Here is a 22,720-nt window from a genome sequence, read left to right as displayed (position 1 = left end):
TTTTTCCAGTCTGATGGCCATTCTTGTGTTTTCCATATTTGCTGGCAAATGGCATGCATCACCTTGACAGCATCATCTTTTAAGATTTTAAACAGTTCAGCTGGGATTCCGTCGTCTCCTGCTGCCTTGTTGTTAGCAATGCTTCTTAAGGCCCATTCAACCTCACTCCTCAGGATGTCTGGTTCTAATTCATTCACCACACCGTCAAAACTATCCTCAATATTATTATCCTTCCTATACAGATCTTCTGTATAGTCTCGCCACCTTCTCTTGATCTCTTCAGCTTCTGTTAGGTCCCTGCCATCTTTGTTTCTTATCATACCAATTTTTGCCTGAAATTTACCTCCAATGTTTCTAATTTTCTGGAAGAGGTCTCTTGTCCTTCCTATTCTGTTGTCTTCTTCCACTTCCATGCATTGCTTATTTAAAAATAGTTCCTTATCTCTTCTGGCTAACCTCTGGAATTGCGCATTTAACTGGGCATATCTCCCCTTATCCCTGTTTTCTTTTGCTTTCCTCCTTTCTTGGGCTACTTCCAGTGTCTCAGCAGACAACCATTTTGCCTTCTTGGTTTTCTTTTTCTTTGGGACGTACTTTGTTGCCGCCTCCTGAACAATGTCTCGGACTTCTGTCCATAGTTCTTCTGGGACTCTGTTTACTAAATCTAGTCCTTCAAATCTGTTCTTCACTTCCACTGTATATTCGCTAGGAATGTTAGTGAGATCATATCTAACTGGTCTGTGTATTTTCCCTGATCTCTTTAGTTTTATTCTAAATTGGGCAATAAGAAGTTCGTGATCTGAGCTACAGTCAGCCCCAGGTCTTGTTTTCACCAACTGGATGGATGTCCGCCACCTTTGGCTGCAAAGGATGTAGTCAATCTGATTTCGGTGTTGACCGTCTGGTGAGGTCCATGTGTAAAGCCGTCTTTTAGGTTGCTGGAAGAGAGTATTCGTTATACACAGCGAGTTTTCCTGGCAAAATTCTATCAGCCTGCGTCCCGCTTCATTTTGTTCTCCCAGACCATGCTTGCCTGTGATCCCTGTTGTCATTTGACTTCCCACCTTGGCATTCCAGTCTCCTGTAATGAAAATAATGTCTCTTTTTGGTGTATTATCCAGTAGTTCCTGCAGATCCTCATAGAACTGATCTACTTCTGCTTCTTCAGCAGCTGTGGTTGGGGCATATATTTGGATCACTGTAATGTTGAAAGGCTTTCCTTGCACTCGAATTGAGATCATTCTGTCATTTTTTGGGTTGTATCCAAGCACCGCTTTAGCGAATTTCTTATTAATTATGAAGGCTACTCCATTTCTTCGATGTTCCTCTTGTCCGCAGTAGTAGATCTGGTGGTCATCTGATGTGAAGTGGCCCATTCCAGTTCATTTCAGTTCGCTGACCCCCAGAATGTCTATCTTTAGTCTTGACATCTCACCAATAACAACATCCAATTTGCCCTGGCTCATAGATCTTACATTCCAGGTTCCTATGGTGTGTTGATCTTTAGAGCATCGGATTCGTCGTTCACCTCCAGTACCGTCGGCCGCTAGCCTTCCTTTCGGCTTTGAGCTAGCTGCGTCATCACATCTGGGGCTATGATGGGTCCTGGAACCAAATCCCAGTGGATATTGAAGCCCATTGTACTTGCTGCTAATGTCATAAATGCAACAAGTTCATAAATGAAATTAGATAGTCCATTATAGAAAGTTGGGTTATATGGGAATGCTGGCAAACTGAGGCTGAAGGAAAGAGGGAAAAGGAAAGAGAAAAGAGCACTGAAACCAGGCAGCAGTTTACCAACTCCGTCCTGGCAACAAAGACCACTGGTCAGAAAGGACGTGAGTTGTAGTCTAACACATACAAGTCTATAAGTTGGCCAACTTTGAGGAGGCACACAAAAGGTCTCTGGATAATAGTCAAACAGCACAAATGTTTGAAAATTTTAAAATAGTCTAAATTTTAATGCGTTGTTTGCTGGAATATCTTGCTTTCAAAGCAAATTTGAAAACTGACTAGTCTATAACATGCATTTAATTTTTTAAAAATTTGGCAGGGTGATGGCTTTTTATTATTGGGGTTAGGGGCACAGATGATTACTTATAATTATCATCCCCAGTGATTATTATTTTTTGTCATGTCAGGAGTGACTCCTGGTGTGAGAGAATTGGCTGTCTGCAAGGACATTGCCCAGGGGACGCCTGGATGATTTGATGTTTTTATCCTCCTTGTGGGAGGCTTCTCTCATGTCCCCGCATGTGGAGCTGGAGCTGATAGAGGGAGCTCATCCGCCTCTCCCCGGTTTCGAACCTGCGACCTGTCGGTCTTCAGTCCTGCCAGCACAGGGGTTTAACCCACTGCGCCACTGGGGGCTCCTATCCCCAGTGATATTAATAAATAAGTTATAACAAAAATAATAATAATAATATAAGAATGATTGTTTCAGAACTTTATCCACCTTTCCTATAAGGCCTGCTCTCCAATGAGGAGGAAATCTTTCTCCCCAGGAGATAGAATGAAGTTCTTTTGGTCTATCTTCTTCTGTTCTTAAACCATCAACCAGCTGTGTATAGCAGCACATTTGTGTTTGGTGGCTCTGGTCATGCCTCCCACTAGGATAGTAGCAGTACAAAAGTGTTTAGAGTTTGGTCTGTATCAAGAGATCTGGCTGAATCTCTCTCAGTTTTGTTCACCAGGATTCTCAAGGCCTGGAGGGAGGGGGGGGGGGGGGAGATAAAGTTGCAGTGTTCTATTGTGATTCCATCCCCCAACCAGGTTCTCTATCCCACAGTCAACAGCTTTTGAGTGCTAAAGGTGGGTGACCCGGAGAGAATGGAGATTCTGTTGGTGTACCGCCCATCTTGCTGTTCAACAGACTCCCTTGCTGAACTAATCAGTGTGGTCTCAGGGTTGGCATTGGAGTCTCACCAGCTAATAGTTTTGGGAGACTTCAACATGCATGCTGAGATTGCCCTGCTGGGAGTGGCTCAGGACTTCACCACTTCCATGACAACCATGGGTCTGTCCCAGATGGTGTCTTGCCCTACTCATGATGCGGGACATGCTTTGGATCTTTTTTTTCTGTGCAGGATGGGATGATGGTGGTGTTGTGGAGGAACTGGTCACAGTTCCATTGTCATGGGCCAATCATTACCTGGTCAGGTTTAGACTTGCTGAGACTTCAAACCTCTGCAGAGGGAGTCAATTAAGATGGTCCACCCCATGAGGCTTATGGATCCAGATGGATTCAAGACAATTCTTGGGGATTTTCCTGTCACCTCGGCAGACGATTCTGTCAAAGCTCTGGTTCACCTCTGGAATTGCTCCTGAGTGTCCCTTCTCATGGAGCGCAGCCAAACCACAGCCAAACCAGCCTCGTGGTTTTCCAAGGAGTTGGCAGTGATGATGCAAGTGAGATGGAGACTAAATATTGGCAGAGAACTCGAAGCGAATCTGAGCAAGCCTGGGCTAGAGCATCTTTGAAAGCCTACTCTGTGGTAATGGAGGCAGCAGAGAAATTGATCTTTGCTGCTACCATTACATATGCAAACAGCTGTCCAGCTGACCTATTTCAAGTGGTCAGAGGGCTATTACATACTAGTCCTCAAGGAGAAATCCCTGACCATTCAGTAGCTCACTGTGATGAATTTGCATTGCACTTTGCAGATAAAGTCACCTGGATCTGTTCTGACTTGGATACTGTTATTGGTACAGTTCCAATGGATGTAACTTTGGTTCCTGTTTGTCCATTATTGATTGATACCTTTCAATTTGTGCAACCTGAGGACATGGACAGGATCCTTGGAGAGGTGAGAGCTACCACTTGTATTCTACATCCTTGTCCTTCCTGGCTGATCAAACAGGGCAGAGGGGAACTGGCAGAGTGGGTGAAGGTGGTAGTCACGCCTCCTTGGAACAAGGGAAGTTCCAACTTGCCATAAAAGGGTCAGCTGTGAGGCCTATATTTAAAAACTAGGCCTGGGTAACAACGGAAAAATTTGTTTCTAAAATCGATTTGTATTTGGGGGGTTTTTTTGTTTCGATATTTAAAATAATTACAAAATTTTCCTTTTAAAAAGTTCGATATTTACGAAATTTCGTAAATGTGAAAAAAAATTACAAAACATTAACGAATCGATTTCCGAAACAATAACGAATCGATTCGTTAATGGCGGACGTGACCGCGAAATACGCTAAAAAACCTCCAAAAACTTCTGAAGCTTCCCTCTCCCTCTGTTGTTGACTGTTGGTGTGATATTATATTTTTTTTCACTAATTAAACAAAAAACTTGCCCCAGACATGCGGAAATAATAACGAAACGACCTCAGAACAATAACGAAACGAATACAATAACGAAATACGAAGCATTTACAAAACGTGTTTAAAAATTTGTTTTTTTAAAAAATTGCTCCAGAATGGTTCGTTATCGTTTTGTAATTGGAAAAATTAACGAATTATTAACGAATTACGAATTAACGAAACGAAACCGCCCAGCCCTATTAAAAACCCATTGCCGAACCCCTCTACAATGGATAATTATCAGCCCGTGTCCAACCTCTCGTTTCTGAGTAAGTTTCTTGGAGAATGCGGTGACCTCCCAACTCCAAGGATTTCTGGATATTATGGACTATCTAGATCCATTTCAATCTGGTTTCAGGCCTGACTATGGGAGAGGGACAGTTTTGGTCACCTTGGTGGATGACCTATGCAGAGAGCTAGATAGGGGGGAGTGTGTCCCTGTTGGTTTTCCTGGATCTCTCAGCAGCTTTCAATACCATTGACCATAGTATCCTTTTGGGTTGACTCCCTGAGATGGTACTGGGAGACACTGTTTTACAGTGGCTATGGTCCTTCCTGGAGAGCTGTACCCAGAAGGTGGTGCTAGGGGACTCCTTTTCTAACCCATGGCCATTGTCCTGTAGGGTTCAGATGACACCAAACTCTACTACTCATTTCCACCTAAATCCAAGAAAGTTCTCCTAATTCTAAACCAGTGTCTGTCATGAGTAATGTACAGAGGTACTCCTGGTCAGTCGGAAGGCAGATCAGAGAATAAGGATCCAGCCTGTGATGGATGGAGTCACACTCCCCCTGAAGAATTAGGTTCACAGTTTGGGGATCCGCCTGGACTTGTCACTGAAACTGGAGACCCAGGTGTTGAAGGTATCCAGGAGGATCTTTGCACAATTAAAACTTGTGTACCAACTATTCCTGTTCCTTGAGAAGCCAGATCTGGCCATAGTAGTACACACCTGAGTTAATAATGAATACAATGTTTTTAATATGTTTTAATGTGCATTAATTTTAATTTTAAATTTTAATTTAAATGTATTTTAATTGTATGTTGTCCAAAGGCATTGAATAATTGGCCTATATTTAAGCTGGCTTGAGAAAGGTGGGATATAAATAGGGTAAATAAATAATACAATAAATAGTCACATCCCTCCTGGATTACTGTAATCCAGAAATACTAACAGCTGGTAAACTGACTGGGATTTCTGAAAGTCATAGGCCAAAACACCTGGGGACCCACAGATTGTGAACCACTGCCCTAGATGGTTCCAGTCCAGGCTATTTGGCTGACCACATCCCCTTGTATGAACCTGCTCAGGCCCTGAGATCTTCAGGAGAGTCCCTTCTCTCAGTTTCACCTCCATCTCAAGCTCGATTGGTGGGAACAAAAGAGCAGGCTTTCTCGGTGGCTACCCTGCAACTCTAGAACTCGCTACCCAGGGAAGCCAGAATGGCCCCTTCCCTGCTGTCCTTCTGGCGGCAGGCTAAAACCTTTTCAATCAGACAGGCATTTAAAGATGAAGGTATTTAAGATCTAGTTAGGGAGTGCTGTAGTTTTATTTGCTTTTATGGTTTAAATCTGAATTGTTTTAAATATTAATATATTTAGTACTGTTTAAATATTTTTATATTTTAAATTGTGCTGTAATGTTTTAATTGTGAGCCGCTTTGTAATGCTTTAAATTGTGAGCTGCTTTTATGTTTATTTAAATGCCACTTTGAGAAAAAGTGGGATATAAATAAACATAATAATAACCTGCACTTAAACACAATCGGTGCTGACAAAATTACCATCTGCCAGCTACATGCGGCCACCTTACTGGGATCTGCACGCATTATTCGCTGATACATCACACAGTCGTAGACACTTGGAAAGTGTCCGACGTGTGATCCAATTCAACAGCCAGCAGAATGTGTTCTGTGGACTCATCTTGTTGTGTTTCAAATAATAATAATAATAATAATAATAATAATAATAATAATAATAGAGAAGTGTTCAGCACTTTCAACTTGGGTGCTGCTTCCTCAGTCAGTCTCACTGAACAAGCAATTAACCTAGATAAGACAAGCAGCAAACAGTCATGAGTTGCTGTAGCAATGTCTATCTTCTACTCTGCAGAAAAGCCCCTGCTTTCTGGACTTTGGAATTCAACCTGGCTACTATTTTATGTTTATACTATGTTCCCCAGACTATTTTGGTTTTCCCAGCTACTGATTGATCCCCCAGCTCCTTGACCTCTAGACTTCTAGTTACCCACATGATTTCTCTTCTGTCCCACTGAATTAGAACAGATTGCTTCCAGTCTCCTACACATAACAAAACAAAACAGCAGCCAAGGTGTTTTCCTTGTGGAGCAGTTTATGAAAGATAACCTGGCATTATAAGGCCAGGGGACCAACTCACGAATTCAGTTCAAGCTCTACAAGCTCAGCAGACTGGTCATGCCCTCTCTTGCTGTCACAGTGGTAAAAACAACTGTTCTGGAGCTTCATCAGAGAAGTTTGATGGCTAAGCTGACCAGTGGTCAGAGTTAGTTGTTTATGAGCCTGGGGCATCCCTGAACTTCCTGACCTCTGGACTGCTAATTACCCAAACAACTTCTCTTCTTTTCCAGTGAATTGCAACAGCTCTAATATTAATAAAGTGACACATCTCTTAATGTTAGTCTTAGTCTAAGGATTAAGGACATGATTCATGATGCTGAAATTATTTGGATGATAGATTTTAGTGTGTTGTAAACTCATGCTCCATGTTTCTTGATTACACTGACGTTTACAAATGGTCCCATTCTTTTCAACAACAGCAGCAAAAACAGAATGGGATAAATTCAGTTAGTCTGAGGATAAAATGTGTAAAAATAGTTATATACCTGGAATGGCAGGAGGTGATAGTTGACTAGCTTTTTAATTATTATTTTTTATATAAAAAAAGTGTAATTCTTAGGTGCAAAAATTAACAAACCCTTGTGGAATTGGAAAATGCTTGCTCTTTTGCATAAGTATGAAAGTATATACATTTATATGCTTTGTTAGACACAAATTAAAAAGACAAAGGAACCTTTCACAAACACAAGGGTATTTTTATACCAGGATATTGTGCTCTTTATATTTTTACCAGTTTTTTTTAATTTCCTTGTCCCTTACATTAACCTGTGTGGAAAGTACAATTTAACTGAAAAAAATTGAAGAGTGAACCAATGTAGTATTTATTTAACAAGCAGAATAAGCTAGAGGATTGCATTTGGAAATAATCCTCTGAGGGAGCCAAAAGATAATTCTTTTATTGTGTTGGAGCCTCTGACAGACGTACAATGTTATGTGATCATATTAAGGAGATACATGAACAATAAACTACACTGTAAGTTTTGCAGAGAGTATATGAAGACAAAATGGTTAGTATCCTCTTAGCAGTATACACAGGAGCAAATTTATTCTATACCTATGTGTCTCATTTTTCAATTATGAAAGCTGGTACTTCCTCTCCAATGACCACAGCCTCTCTCGCGTGATAAGGTCATAACACCTCATGGAATCTCAAAGGATCCATTAAGGTCTTCGAGGGTGGATCATTTTAATAGGTCCTCCACCTCTGCAGGCATAGGTTGTGGCTCTGATACTACCCTTGCCCTGAAAATGATCTCTCCATGAGAACCTAGAAATATTAGTCACTCCCACCCATCATTCTGTATATTCTGAGCTGTCAAGACAGCCCTCACATGCTGAGCATGTAGGTTCAGATGCCAATTGGAATGGACTCATATTTGTCATAGGTACAAGGAACTCTGAACTGCACCTGCCAAACTGGACTCCATTCATATATTGAAGTCACCAATAAGCAAAAGTCTGAACAACTCCAACAACACCTTCTGCACCAGTCCCATGATATGAGTAGCAGTTACTGTGCAGAACATCTGATTGCTGACTGGGAGAGATCTAGCTGACAACACAACTCAGAATTTCATCATAATAGAAAGGGTTATCCGGAAATTAGTTTACAAGATTTTTTTAAAAATACGAAGAATGAATATATTTTAATAAAATTTACACGGATTGTAGCATAGGTATTACATTACTTTTCCACAAAATCTTCATTAAGTTCAATACATTTTGTCATCCATGGGATGAGTTTTTGATGCCTGTGCCATATAGATTTCCCTCCTCCTTTTTCAGCCAGTTCGTCATTTCGATCTTTACCTCATCATTGTCAAAAAAGTGTTTTCCACCTTGGTGTTCCTTCAATTTAACGAACAGATGATAATCACTGGGTGCGGGATTGGGGCTGAGAGGGAGGTGACTTAAAACATCTCAACCAAATGAAGTCAGTAACTCTTGTGTTGCATGAGTGGTGTGCAGTTGCACATTGCCATGAAGAAGACAGACTCCCGCCATCAGCATCCCATGACATCTGTTTTGGATGTCTCTGCGAAGTTTCTTCATGGTGACACAATATATTCCATATATACTCATTTTGTTGCATGCTGTCTTGACATTACGTCCTCTCTTTAATGATTTCATGATGAATCGCAGTGGTGTTCATGCTCCTAGCATTTATGTAGCATATTCAGTGCAAACTTCACACTTGGAGGGAAGCTGAATGAGAATTCTCATCTCTAACCTTCACCACAATGCCAGTCGATGAGCTACTGGTGACTGGTACTGCTCGTTTGCTTCCACTGGTTTCCTACTGCACAGCAGTGATACCAACTTCCTCTGAGAAAATTCCCCGTGAAAGCTACATGACTTGTAACCTTACTTACCGGATAACCCTTCCTTCACTTTAAATCCAGTTGCTGCCTCCTGCAGAATTCTAGGGTTTGTAGTTTAGAGAGGGGCCTTTAAACTGCTCAGCCAGAGAGGTCCTGGACCTCACTAAACAACAAACCCCAGAATTCTGCAGGAGGTAAGTGTATAGATGCTCTAGTGTGATGAAGTACATATATTCCACCTATATGGAATCTATGTCTCTCATACACATGCACCAGTAGAATGTTCAACAATCATAACAGGCATTCAATGATGTTGTTGCAATATAGCTGTAAATTGTAAGTGTAGGGACTCATCATGACATACCTCATGGCCCCAAGGGGGAAAAACCAGTCAATCGTATCACATGAACAAATCAATTCTGACAATTCTCTTCAAAATGAATCCAAAATGAACTGGTCCTTTGTAAAACTATGGATCTTATTTCCCATTCTAGACCAAACAATCCCTAAGTACTTCATGTAGTAGCAAAAGTATTATACAACAATACATAATTGCTGGGTAAAATATATTCTCACTGCCCAGCTACTGCTTTCTATTAAATTCTAAGGTAATAAGGAAATCTGAAAGATGTGGCAGACAAGAATGTCACCCTCTAAGTAAATACATGTGTTCTTTGGTTCCATGAATCTTGTCTCAAATACATCATTGCAGAATATTTAAATACATTTTATGCTTTAAAAATACTTATATCTTCATTGATATCTGAGCTGTACATTACCATAAAAAGTGACAATGTGATTATGAACTGAAATAAAAGAAGAGGAAAGGTAAATGCAATAGAGCAACAATTTCATTCCTCTCTAAACACTCAAATCATTTCAAAAGCTGCTTGTCCTAAAGACACAATTTGGAGTAGAATGTTTCCTTTCAGATAATTTGTTTGTGAAGCATCAAAAAGTTAGTATTATACCTGAAGCCTGATTTATAAACTGCCTGCTTTATTCACAAGCCACAAACCTGTACTGAATCTTAGAGTGGATGTGATTGGTACTGAGTACCTTTGTGCCAATGCTTTTCACTGAGAGAAAACCAATGGAGAAGAAAATGGGACTGTTAGTCATTTATATTTATTGTTATTTTATTTATAGGCTGACAATCCAAAGGAGACTCTTTCATTTGTTCTTGTTGATTTTTATTCCCTGTTGCCTTTGTTCTCTAAATTTCTAGCATATCTGTTTCAGTGGCAATGTTTTAGATACTGTAAAATGTTTGGGAAGGATATTATAGAAATAAACTCTCGCTCTAAGAAATCATTGGTTTTTCAGCTGACTTCCTCTGGTTTGTGTTGGGATTGTCTTTGTTAAAGCAGCAGCACTCTCCTAGATAAGTTTAATCTCATGGAATTCACACTGTATCCAATGAGGTTTCAGGCAAAGGATGCGGATACAGAATGAAATCGACAGGTCTCTTAATTATACAGACTGTTTTCCATTTCAGAGGCATAACATATTTTTGCAGACATGTAATAGAGAGGAAGGACATGTTCGCTACCTGCTGGAATGAGTAAAATATTGATTGCTGATATACAAGATTAGATTCATATAATCAGAAAATCATAACTTTGAAGGTAATGCAAGGGCCATCTAATTCATCCTCTACCATGGAGAATACACAATAAAAACTTGCCTGAGAGAGGGCCATCCAACACCAATTTAAGACCTAAAAAGAAGAAAAATCCTTTAAGGGAACAATATGCTATGTGGCATCCTGTTGTAGCTTGGCAAGAATCAGATGGGCTTTATGAGTGCTAAAAAGGATGAGTAAGGGGATGATGGGTTGCAACCTGTAATGTCTGTGGAGTCTGTGGAAGATAGCAGGGGCCCAGGGATAGATGTTTTGGAATCTCCAGGCCATTTCCAGGCAACGGGAGATTTGGCATAGAGCTGCATTGGCTTTCCTGACCTCTGCTCCACACTAATAACTAATGTTTAGACTGTGATCTATTAAGTCCTCTCATTTTAATTATGATGATGATTATAGCAATTACCTGGATTTTGTTCCTACAGTGACTCTTTTGAATTTTATTCAAATCAGAAGTTCAACAAAATTAATATTTAAGCATCAAAACTCATACATCAAACTATGTGCCTTTTGATACTGGTTGTGACATACCACCTTATCACATTGAGAAATTTCCCAGTAATAAGACAGTTCAGCCTCTTACCAAGTATGGAGAGGCACTGAGCTCATCACATGAGTTAAACTACTTCTGGCTGTTCATGCATAGCCCTCCGTTGTTGAAAAGAGACAGAAGTGTCCTAAAAAGAGGGAACTCTGGCAATCAATCTCATCACATTGAGAAATTTTCACCTCATAGGACACTTCGGCTTCTTTTCAAGCATGGAGAGGCACAAAGCTCATCACATGTTTCAGAGTTGAAAAGAGGCCCAAATGTCCTGAAAAGAGGGAACTCTGAACATGGGCCAGCAATTGTGAGCTCCTACATCTTATACTTTCATCTTTACAACTGAAAAACAGATGGGATGGAAGCCATCAAAAGTTTCCTATCCTATTTCATTGCCCAACCACCAGCAGTCTTTTGTATCCTATGGGGTTTTGTGCAGAGCAATAGGATCACATGGAAAGCAGTGGTTTTAACCTGGATTACTATCTCTTGTATTCTGTGGGATTTGGTGCAGAACAATAGAATGCCATGGATAGCAGTGGTTTAACCTGCAGCATTGTCTCTTGAATCCTTTGAGGTTTTGTGCAGAACAAAAGGAGCTCATGAAAAGCAATGGTTTTAAACTGGAGCACTGGCTCTTGTATCCAATGGGTTTTGGGGCAGAACCTAGGATCCCATGGAAAGAAGGGGTTTTAAACTGGTGTCACTCTCCTTTAAAATAAGGGGCTTTGGGCAAAGCAAAGGATCTCTTGGTTGGGTTGTTGTAGGTTTTTCCGGGCTATATGGCCATGTTCTGGAGGCAATTTTTCTCCTGACGTTTCGCCTGCATCTATGGCAAGCATCCTCAGAGGTAATGAGGATCTCTTAGTTTTCAGTACTGTTGTTTCTCCTGATATTTTAAAAAAGTAATGTTGACCTTGTGATCAATGTAAGAGTGCCAGCTCTTAAGTCTCCACGAGTGAGTCTGGTGGGGAGACAGAACTCCAAACAGGGTGATTCTCCCCCTTAAAGAGATTATTCTCTCCCTTAAAGGGTTGGTCACTCACACTTTCCTCTCTCAATGTGATGAGGTAGATATGGTCATCATGACTAGCAAGCACTGATGATACATGGCCTCCATTAATTTGTAGCATCCTCTTTTAAAGTGATCTAACTCAGTAGTCAAATTTACCGAAGATAGCTGGAATTAATTGAGCCACCTCTATTTATGCCATGCCGCTTTGGGAAGCTTGCAGCCTTGAAAGAGATGGCACAGAAATACATTAAAATAAACAAATAATATAATATAGGGTATAAAAGATAATATAAAAAATATAACATAATATAATACTATCAGTCTGCCTAATAAGAGGATCTCAAAATGTGGTCCTTCAGGCAAAACTGTTGTGTTTCTATAGAAAATGAGCCACCATATTGGGAAGTTAACAGATGAGATTTCTATTTTTCTTTGTATGTAAAGACATTGCCTTCTCCATTTTCTGTTAGACCTTTAACCATAAGCAATATTTGTCAAAGTTGAATGATAGTATTCCAATGTTGGAAAATTTTTATGTATACTGTTGATTTCCTTGCCAAGAAAATTCAATTTTGGGGATGGTAAAACAATGTGGTCTCAGCAAAACACATTAAGAGAGAATGAAACAGGTTTAGATCAAAGTTCGTTTATACATCTAGTAAATGTTCATGGACACAAGAAGTTATGCTCCTTGGAGCATAAACAAATAAATTTAACTAAGCTGTTTCAATATGTTTATGTCTTTCTGCATTGCTACAGACAGTTTCTCTACAAAGTTAGGAGTCACTGTCCCTGAAATTGTACATTAATGGTTTAAAGCCAAACACAAACCTCCATATTTTATAGATCAATAAGGAAATAAAAATTAATGAACTGTTGCCGAGGCTGAATACAACATTATAAGGGTATTAAAAACAGGAAGCCAATATTCTGGTCACCATTCTGATCTAGAATTAAGCTTCACTTGGCATAATTGGGTAAAGAAATTGCGTTAATGACCTGGCTATCAGTAAATATCTCCTTAAGAAGATAGCTGCTGACTATATAAAAGTTCTAATTTTTGTTTCTGCTTTGTGGTCAGTCTTCTGAGATGTTTATGTCAGCTTTCTGATTCACTTTTCTTCATGATTCCAAACTAGCCATGAGGGATGGAAAGAATATACATAATTATTCATTTCAAAGTTGAAAAATTGAACTTCCATCAGCTGGGAAACCCTGTCAGGAAGACTAATAGACCAGAGATAGTTTTGTGCAATTATCTCCTGATATTTAATGTTTCAAATTACTGCTGAAGAATCATTCTATGGAGAAGAAAAAACATGTTTTTTTTATTAATTTATTTATTTAATATAAAAATATCTCCACACAAATGGGCTTCCTGCTAACTTATCAAGATCTGCTTGCATTACAAATGTGTAATAAAAAAATCAATAATCAATCAAACTTTATTTATATCCTGTCCCATCTCCCCATGGGGACTCAAGGCAGCTTACAACATAAAAGGCAAACATTCAATGCCAGAAAAATAAACAATAAATTAAACAATACAGATAAACTGTATAAAACATTCAATAGTAAAAAAAAAACAAATCACAATAAAAGACCAATAAAACATATTTCACTATATTAATAAAAACAGAGCTGAAAGCCATATCCACACTCCATTCCTCATTTTGTAAGGCCGATCTTCAAATGAAGTCAACAGAAGAGTTGGAAAGAGGATATAAATTTCAATGGTGTTTGTATAAGCCGTTTAATGGTTTAAGATGGATCAGAAGCTGTACAGATTTGAAACAACTAAATCCGAATTAGATATTAAATGTTGGTCAGATGAAGATAATTTGAGTGCTAACATTTACAAAAAAAAATATTGCTGAAATGGAAATGGAGGAGTAATAAGCTAAAGTGGCCAAAAAACACTGGTTGCCAGTTGTGAATTAAATGAAAGAGAAAACTTGTGGCCAAAAAGTGTAAAGTTTACTTTGAGTTATGATTTGAAGGAAAACCTGCTCTCGGTCCCACCTTCTTCACAAACGTGTTTGGTGGGGACAAGAGACAGGGCCTTCTCAGTGGTTGCCCCCATGTCTCTGGAACACCCTCTCCAGCGAGATTAGATCAGCTCCATCGCTCCTCCCCTTCAGGGATAACTCCCAGCAGCCCTGGGTGGCAGTGTGTCTTGAATGTGCTCACTGAGGCATTCTGAGAGCCATAGAAGTCAGGGAACTACTGCTTCCAGAATGCCTCAGTGAGCACATCCAAGCACCCAGGGCTGCTGGGAGTTATCCAGAGGTGCTTCCTTGCACCTCTGGATGATGACTCCCAGCATCCCTGGACAGCGGTGTGTCTTGGATGTGCTTGCTAAGGCATTGTGGGAGCAGTAGGAGTAAGGGAATTACTGCTTGAAGAATGCCTCAGCAAGCACATCCAAGTGCCCGGTACTGCTGGGAGTCGTCTAGAGGCGTTTTCTGGAAAGAACTGATTTTCTTTTCTTTTCTTTTCTTTTCTTTTCTTTTCTTTTCTTTTCTTTTCTTTTCTTTCTTTCTTTCTTTCTTTCTTTCTTTCTTTCTTTCTGTAGAAATGGTACATTTTCATTCACACAACATATAGGAAATGCAGCCAAATATAAATATTGCAACCATTACAAAATCAATGTACAATCAACACACCAAACTAAACTAACACAGCTAAGCTACAACTACAAAAAGGGGGACAAATGGTTTCTACCTTCTTAACTATATAAATAGGAGGATTACAGATTTCCTTTTTTTTTTTGGCATAGAATTTCATCAAGATGTTTTGGTAATAAGTACTAATGGAAGGACAGATCATGGGAGCTTTAGAATATTCCTGCTATGCCTTCTTATTTTAGTTTTTTCCAGTGATATTTTCATCTTCAATACATACTAAGTTTTGACTTTGCTGGTTCCATACGTACATGATCTTGGTCTCTGGCATTGGTTATTATTTGTCCAGGCTTGGCAAAGGGTTCACAACTAAGATTCAACTTGTACTAATTTGTGGGAACTCTTATCTATCACAATTATTACATTACAGGTTAATGGAAGTTACAGCCCAATATTTCCTATTCAAAATACTACATGTTGCTTTTGAAAGCATACTGCACCTAAGTTTTTTCTTTTCTTTTTGCTTTCCTCTGGTGCATCTACATCTATATTCACATCCATATTATTTGTCAGCACTGGAAAGAATAAGGCACAGATAAAAGAGTCTTTGCTCACCTGTTTATGAACTGTACTACATAGTAATTCTCTACTTTGCTTAATCACTATCTCAAAGTGCATAGTTAATAATTGTCACTAACAACAAATTGCCCCAAACACTATTTGTCAAACAAATAGCTTGAAGGAGATAACAGTATAAATCTTCCCTCTTCATTCATTAATAGCAAGGCAAAAGAAAGAAAGAAATCAGAAGGGAAGAGCTTTCAGAGAGGATGCCGTCCAATTCTTCTTCGCCACGCATGGCCAAAAACTATTCCCCATGCTCACGTTGGCTTTTATAGCAATCATAGATTTGGAATGGAACATCTGACCTGACTCGTATGATGATTAGCAGATAATTACTTTTAATTCATTGCAAATTATAATATTAAAAAAGTGTGTGTGAGGGAGAGTAGATAATGTAGAAAGCTTTAATCCTTTGAAGCATGGTTTTTAGAAAGCCCACTCCTTTATGAAGATAGAGTCTATATTTCTAGTTACATTATTCCCCTTTTCATAGAGCATAAATCTTTCACGCATAGTCTAGTCTATTCCTAATGAAAGTCTTAAACCTTAGAATAAGCATTCAGCTGTGGTGCTTTAGAAAGAGTTATCTCATTCCAACTGCATAGGAGGTTGGCTAAGTACCTCACTGTCCAAATGACTTAGGGAAATTAATGGTCCAAATTAAAGTAAAAATCTTTTCTTTCCACAGAATTAGGGCAAGTAAAATGTAGAAAATTGCCAGAAAGATTATATAAGCAATCAGCTGCTAAAAATGCTTTTCTAAGTGAGCTAATATATCAACATTATGTGAAATTCCAAGAGATTCATTGGAACCCACAATTACACCAGTTTAAAGCTATTTAAGCATTTTGAGATTTTGATTTTTCTCATGTTGTAACTTTTTTATTATTGAAGAATCACTGCTACAAGGCAACTGAATTATTTAGTTAGAAGTTCTGACACTTTCCAAGAGATGCAGAAAATCTGACCCAGATACTCATTATTTTATCATTTGAAAAAGTTTAGTTAGTTCAAAACAAGAAAACCCAACTTGTACAATTTAGTGACAGAGATCACATTTGCACCCATTTTATTCTTATTGGTGAATAGTTTCATTTTGAGATATTCTAGACTAATAAAATATAAATCTGTAATACCGTGGTGTAGTTCAATTTCCCATTTCCCCACATGTTAAATACTTTCACCCTGATAATAGCAGAAACAGCAAGAGTATTTGAAATTTGTGAGCTATTTATGAACCAAAGCAAATATAATTTTGTTTGTTGACTTATAAGTCTAATGGTTGAAAAGAGAACAATAATATACAGGGATTTTTTTAAAATCCAACATAGTAAACCCAAGTTCATTTTTATGATAGAGTCATCCTTTAAAAGTATGTTGTCAAATGTAGATATGTAATCAAAAATTTGCAGCAACTTAGGCAACTTAGACATTGCCATTTGCAGCTTGAAATGTTACTCTGTAAGTGGAACTCCTTCTGTACTAATTTCCAAATGCCTAGGCAGCTCATTACCCTTGGCATTACTGAGTATGGCTTTATACAGTATGCCTAGAAGTCAAACTATTAACACTTCTGATAGTTCTATAAGCCTTTGGAGAAACCAGACATGTTCCCATGTGGTTTTGGGTTTGATCTAGTGGCAGGCTGAAGAGAAAAGAAAGTCAATTTTCAGGGGAAGTGAATATTCATACCACTATAGAGAGCAACATAGGAAATGAGACCTTGTTTGGTAACTATTGTGGAGATGGGGGCATAGGTAGGTTTGGAGTTGGTGTTTACATACCATCAAACATTTCAGGTCAAAAGCAGGCAACGCTATGGTGTAGTCAAGGTGGCAACAATTGAGGAAGAAAATTAAGCTAGAGCCTGCTGGCAAGAGCAAGACTCTGCTTCCCTTCTCAGTTTGCAGCAATTGAGGTAATTTGAAGACAAGGGGGAAAGAAGGAGGAAAGAAAAACTAATATATTTTAAAAGTAGTTGGAAATGGGTTGACAGAGGATTAATTGGCACTGTCCCTGCCAAATTGGGACAGTAGATGGTATGCATTTGAGACACAAAAAATTAGGTGGGCAGACTCTAAAAGGGGGGCTAGACAGAGAATGATAATCCATTTTATTGAGGGGTGAGATTGAAGGAAGAAAACCATTTTCCTGTTTTGCTGGGTATTCACCCTTCTCCATTCCATAAACAATGGTTGTTTCCATGGCTGCCATATAGGTGGAGGAAATAACAGGAAAAGAGGGAAATGGTTTTACTTCTTCAACCACGCTCCTTCCATAAAATGGACTATCTTTCTATGTCTAGTATCCCCTAATGGCCTCTACCCAGATAATAGAACAATTCCAAAAAATTAAAATAGTTTTGCAAGAATCCATAATGAGATAACCATTCTTGCTAATGCACCCACTCAACCTTCCATAGCTACCCATACCCACTTTACAACTGTAAGGGGCAGAATAGTTAGCTTCTAGCAGTACACCTTTGTAGTCAGTGGAAATATAGATTTGAGTGAAGATTTCATGCAATCCCCTCCATCACCCACAAATTTCATTTTAAGTTGCAAGTTTCTAAATAGAACTTTTTGATCAGCCAGGAGGGAAAGTGTTCATTCATAAAGAAATTGCTGGAACAGATTACTTAACATCTCATTATATAGTTAGCCCATGTTAGTCCATGCTTTCTGAAAAGAACCTACAGTGACAACTGTTTTTTTTTTTTGGTCAGGGTGCATATCCAAAGAGCTCAAACACACCAGCTTTTGAAAGCTCATTTGAAGTTCAGACTAAACTCTGGAGTGTATTCACCAATAGATGCCATGGGAAGCATATATGAAATGATCTCAGTTAGCCTTACAATAACTTTGTGTGATACATTGAGATTGTAACCAGTTTATAGTCTGTTGTCAATCACTGAGCTTAGTAAAGCTCAAAGTGTAACTAAGGAACTGAGCTTTTTCCTGGTTTATTTCCAGTATTATAATTACAAGACCACAAAGATTATTTTAAAAGGTAAAACCTGGGACCACATTTAGTTTTTTGTTTGGATGTCTGGAATCTGATGTTTGCTACTAACAAAGGATTTTTTTTGCAAGTAATAGTTTAAATTATTTTAAAAGTAAGTATTGGCAAGTTTAGATTCTTTTCTTGCACTAATGCTTTGCATTGTTATTCAGTGGCTCCAATCCAGAGAAAGGCATATCTGAATAAATTGCAATTGGAACATTTTAACTGCCATTTTAGTTTAAGATGGATTTGCTTGTATGGAGAAGCCTACTGGGACCATTAATTTATATTAAATTCATTTCAACAAATAAACAATTTACTGGAACAATGAGTCTAGCATATGAGCAAACGTTTGAAATCTGGCAGGTCCCTGTATCTTTTTGCCTTTCTTCCATCTTGAATTCAATCTTGTTTCTTGATACTGCTTCTTGTTTTTGCCCTTCAATCAGTTCTGGCTATGGGGTTTGTCCTGCAGCTACTAGTTCCCAGTTAGACTATTTCCCATGGCTCAACTTTGATAATGATAACTTTCTGATTAATTGCTCAGTCTATTATCTACTATTGTGTGACATGTCAGAGTTTTATATTATTTAGATCATTTCTTAAGTGAAAAATGGGTAAGTGATTGTAAGAATCATGTCCAGTCATTGTATGACCAGCAACAGTCAAGCCATCTGTGAAAGCTTAGCTATTACAAATTGAGAGACTGAGAATGTAGAGAGTAGAGAAGAGAATGAGCAGAGAATGAGCAGAGAATGAGCAGAGAATGAGCAGAGAATGAGCAGAGAATGAGCAGAGAATGAGCAGAGAATGCTGATGGTGATGATGAGACTGTGAAGAAAGCAAGAGTTAGAGGAAGAGGAATAGATTCCTGTAAAAGCTTAAGGAAGGTTTGCTGGAATATTGGGATCGATGGATTGAAACTGTTATTTGTGACTATTGCATAAACATTTACTTTATTGGAAGAAAGTTTGTCTTCTGTGGATTGTATTATTTTTCTCAACGGGGCGCAGCTTCCGAGAAGGGGGTTTGAATGCTTGAAATCAACCCCAACTATAAAGCAGCAACACCAAAGCTGCGACATTCTATCTATATTTACATATCTTGATATCACCCACTATCTTTATAGCTATGGTCTTTATTAGCCAGATAGCACTGTAATGGTAAGTCCCAAATCCTCAGCATATGCTGTTTCATTTTGTTTTTTGAGAAAAAGCAAGCAATTTTAGAATATTTCCTGGAAGTCCCACTGGGAACAAATGGGCATAGGGGATTCCATCAGTGAAATGGTGGAATTTGAATCAGTCAAGAGAATTAGCTCATATCAAATGTTTTGCAAGTTAATCCAGGCAGCTGTGAAGAAATCTGTCAAAGGCGATATCACCAACCATGAATCCCTTGACAACCATTAGAAGCAATTAAGCTTTATTGGGAATTCAAATTTGCCAGTAGTAAGCAAGCCGCTTCTGTCAAGAGCATAAGGAACCAATCCAAATTTTGAGCCAAAATAGGTTTGATGATTGGAAAGAGAATACAAGAAAGACTTAATTAATTCCACATGAAAAGCTTGGTAAAGACTTGAAAGGCTTTCAGGAGATTCCAACTTGTTGAAAGCAAAATATCCAATTGTTATTACTATCATTGCCTCAGAGTTACTGATTTGTGAATATTTCTCAAGCTTTTCAGCCAGGTAGTCAAAACAAGGCGTGTCACCATGTGTGTATAAAATTATGAAGCAGTCTAAAGACATTTTCCAAAATGAGACAAATCTCTAGATCAGTATAGTGTGTGTAATAAAAGCCTACAACATTTGTAAAAAAAAAAAGCTTCATAATACTCAAATCTACCCACATAATTTCCCCTGTAATCCTTACCCAAGACTTTAGAATAGACCAAGATTACAGGTGATGATAAACTAGAGTGAAGGTGAGACCAAAGGTCTGCCGCAACATTTTATATCCCTGTAGTGCTCACCACAGTTAACATTGCATGGTGATAGAAGGAGTATAGATGAAATCATTGCCTTTCTCACCACCATCCAATCCCTCTCTTAAAAAACTGAGACTGAACATCTGCTGCCTCATTATCTAGCAAGGGTATAACATGCCACGAATTTTCTTCCCGAAGGAAGCAACACATACATTATCAGTTTTTTTTTCACTGAGAGGAAAGGCATCAAAACCTGTAGTTTACAAAGTCTATTCAGGAGTTATTCTGTAAAAAATAACTCATGGTTATTTTGCACAGATTGTACTGTATGAACTAATCATAGAATTCCTTGATTATAGTGGACATTTTACCTGTATTTTCTTCTTTTATTGCATTCTCAAACTTCCCTTCTCACTACATGACATCATAAAAGCACTGACACCTTTTTCATGTTTGAGGACATTTTGGGTGCAAATTTTGAAATAAAATTGGCACATAAAGGCTATTTTCACACGAAATATGTTTTAGTGTGGAATATGTATTTACAGCATAGAAGTACTAAACAAACATGTTCATTATTTCTCTCTTAAACAGAGGCACCCCCTCTGATAGCAGTTACATTGTAGTTGAGAAAATTTACAAAATATTATTTGCACCCCTAATGAGAATTTCCTTATCCTGGCTTGTCATTGATGAACTAAAATTCAGTAATTTAAAGAACCTATGCTGCATTGTAAGAACTACAGATTCAGCTGCCCAGAAGCAGGATATTAAAGGGAAATCTTTTTATATATATTTACTTACCCTTTAAGCTTTCTCTGTCACTCCTGTTGCTGCATATATGAAATGCAATGTAAAGTCCTTGTTTCTAAGTAGAACATGGATTCCCGAAGAATACCTGAAAAGAGATTTATATTTACAAGATAAAGCATCACATTTTTGACCTCTCAAATGTGGGCAATACTTCCTGCTTCTGAGGAAGTGTCAACAATCTTCACAGTTTGGGACTTTTTGCACAATAAATCTCATTTTTTTCAACAGAAATTGTATCAAGAAAATATGGTTTTCTGAACAAAAACCAGTTTTGTGACAGATAAACCAGTTCTCTCTGCCAGGGGGCAAGGGCTAGAATACCTGCACTGAAAAGTCCTGCACTGTGAATAGTCTTTAAACTACACCATTTTTGAGGATTTTCTTAGAACATGGGGAGGGGGGACCACTTGATGCTCCCTTCAAGAATGAAAATAGTGAAAATTGACATCCTACTTCAGGAACCATCCTGCTATAATAAAATTGCCCTTTGGATGCAACCAATCCCTTTGTTTTTGGTTTGCTCTAAAAACAGCATAACCACTCCTTGCTTACAATTTGTTGTTCCATAAACCAGTTTTATTTCAAAAAATTTAAGTGTGTGTTGATTTTTTCACCAAGATCACAGTAACTGCAAACCTAGTTATGTTCAAATCCACACTTAGTCTGCAAGGTGTGAATCAAGGCAATTTGCATTTGAAAACACAAAGGTCAAATTCTTCAAGTTTTCCTACACTATGTTCAATGAACTCAGCCGTGTAATGGAGTACAGGATTGAAATTTATATATGTTTCTTCTTCCATTGGTGTTCAGATCATATCCTTTGTTAATATCTACATCTATAAATCTCCTGTATATATGGATAGAAATTGCATGGTCAACAAATCACCTTTCCCTTCACTCTGTGTGGAAATTACAAAATATTGATATGATGGTACATATATGGGTTTTACCATACACATTCTTAAAGATTCATTCTTTGCATGAATAAAGAGCTCATTGTAGTGAAGAGCGATGGCAATGTTCAAAAGCATTTGGTGTCAAACTTCAGATATATATGTGCCATAAAACATTATAATTTATATTACCTGGGAGAATCTAGTGCAGCAGAAACAGAGCATGCTCTTTTTCTTCTTGCAAGTACTCCTTTTTCCAGGTACTTTTAACAATTCAAATACTAAAAGTGAACATTTTCAATCGATTTTTGTATAACAAAGTAATGATAGGTGTTTAACTGTTCAAACATCTACCTTTCAATTTGTAAGAATTAATTTTCTCTAAACACTGTCATTATTAATTCTTACACTATTCCTTACAGATGAAATGTCATCTCCTCACTAATTTGCTAAAATTAATATTTATCAGAAGCAATGAGGATTATTAACACTAAGCTGAATTCTAGGAAAGCTGCAACCAGTGACACCATTTTATTTCTCACATTAACAATTATATTGAGCTTCTAATAATTATCTTTCTGGTTAGCATATGACACCCTTGTATCCTCATTCTGACTTCCTGCCTATTCCACAAGC

The sequence above is a fragment of the Anolis sagrei genome, chromosome 1, assembly GCF_037176765.1.
Source record: "Anolis sagrei isolate rAnoSag1 chromosome 1, rAnoSag1.mat, whole genome shotgun sequence".
Taxonomy (NCBI): Eukaryota; Metazoa; Chordata; class Lepidosauria; order Squamata; family Dactyloidae; genus Anolis; species Anolis sagrei.
Note: the sequence above shows the minus strand (reverse complement) of the source record.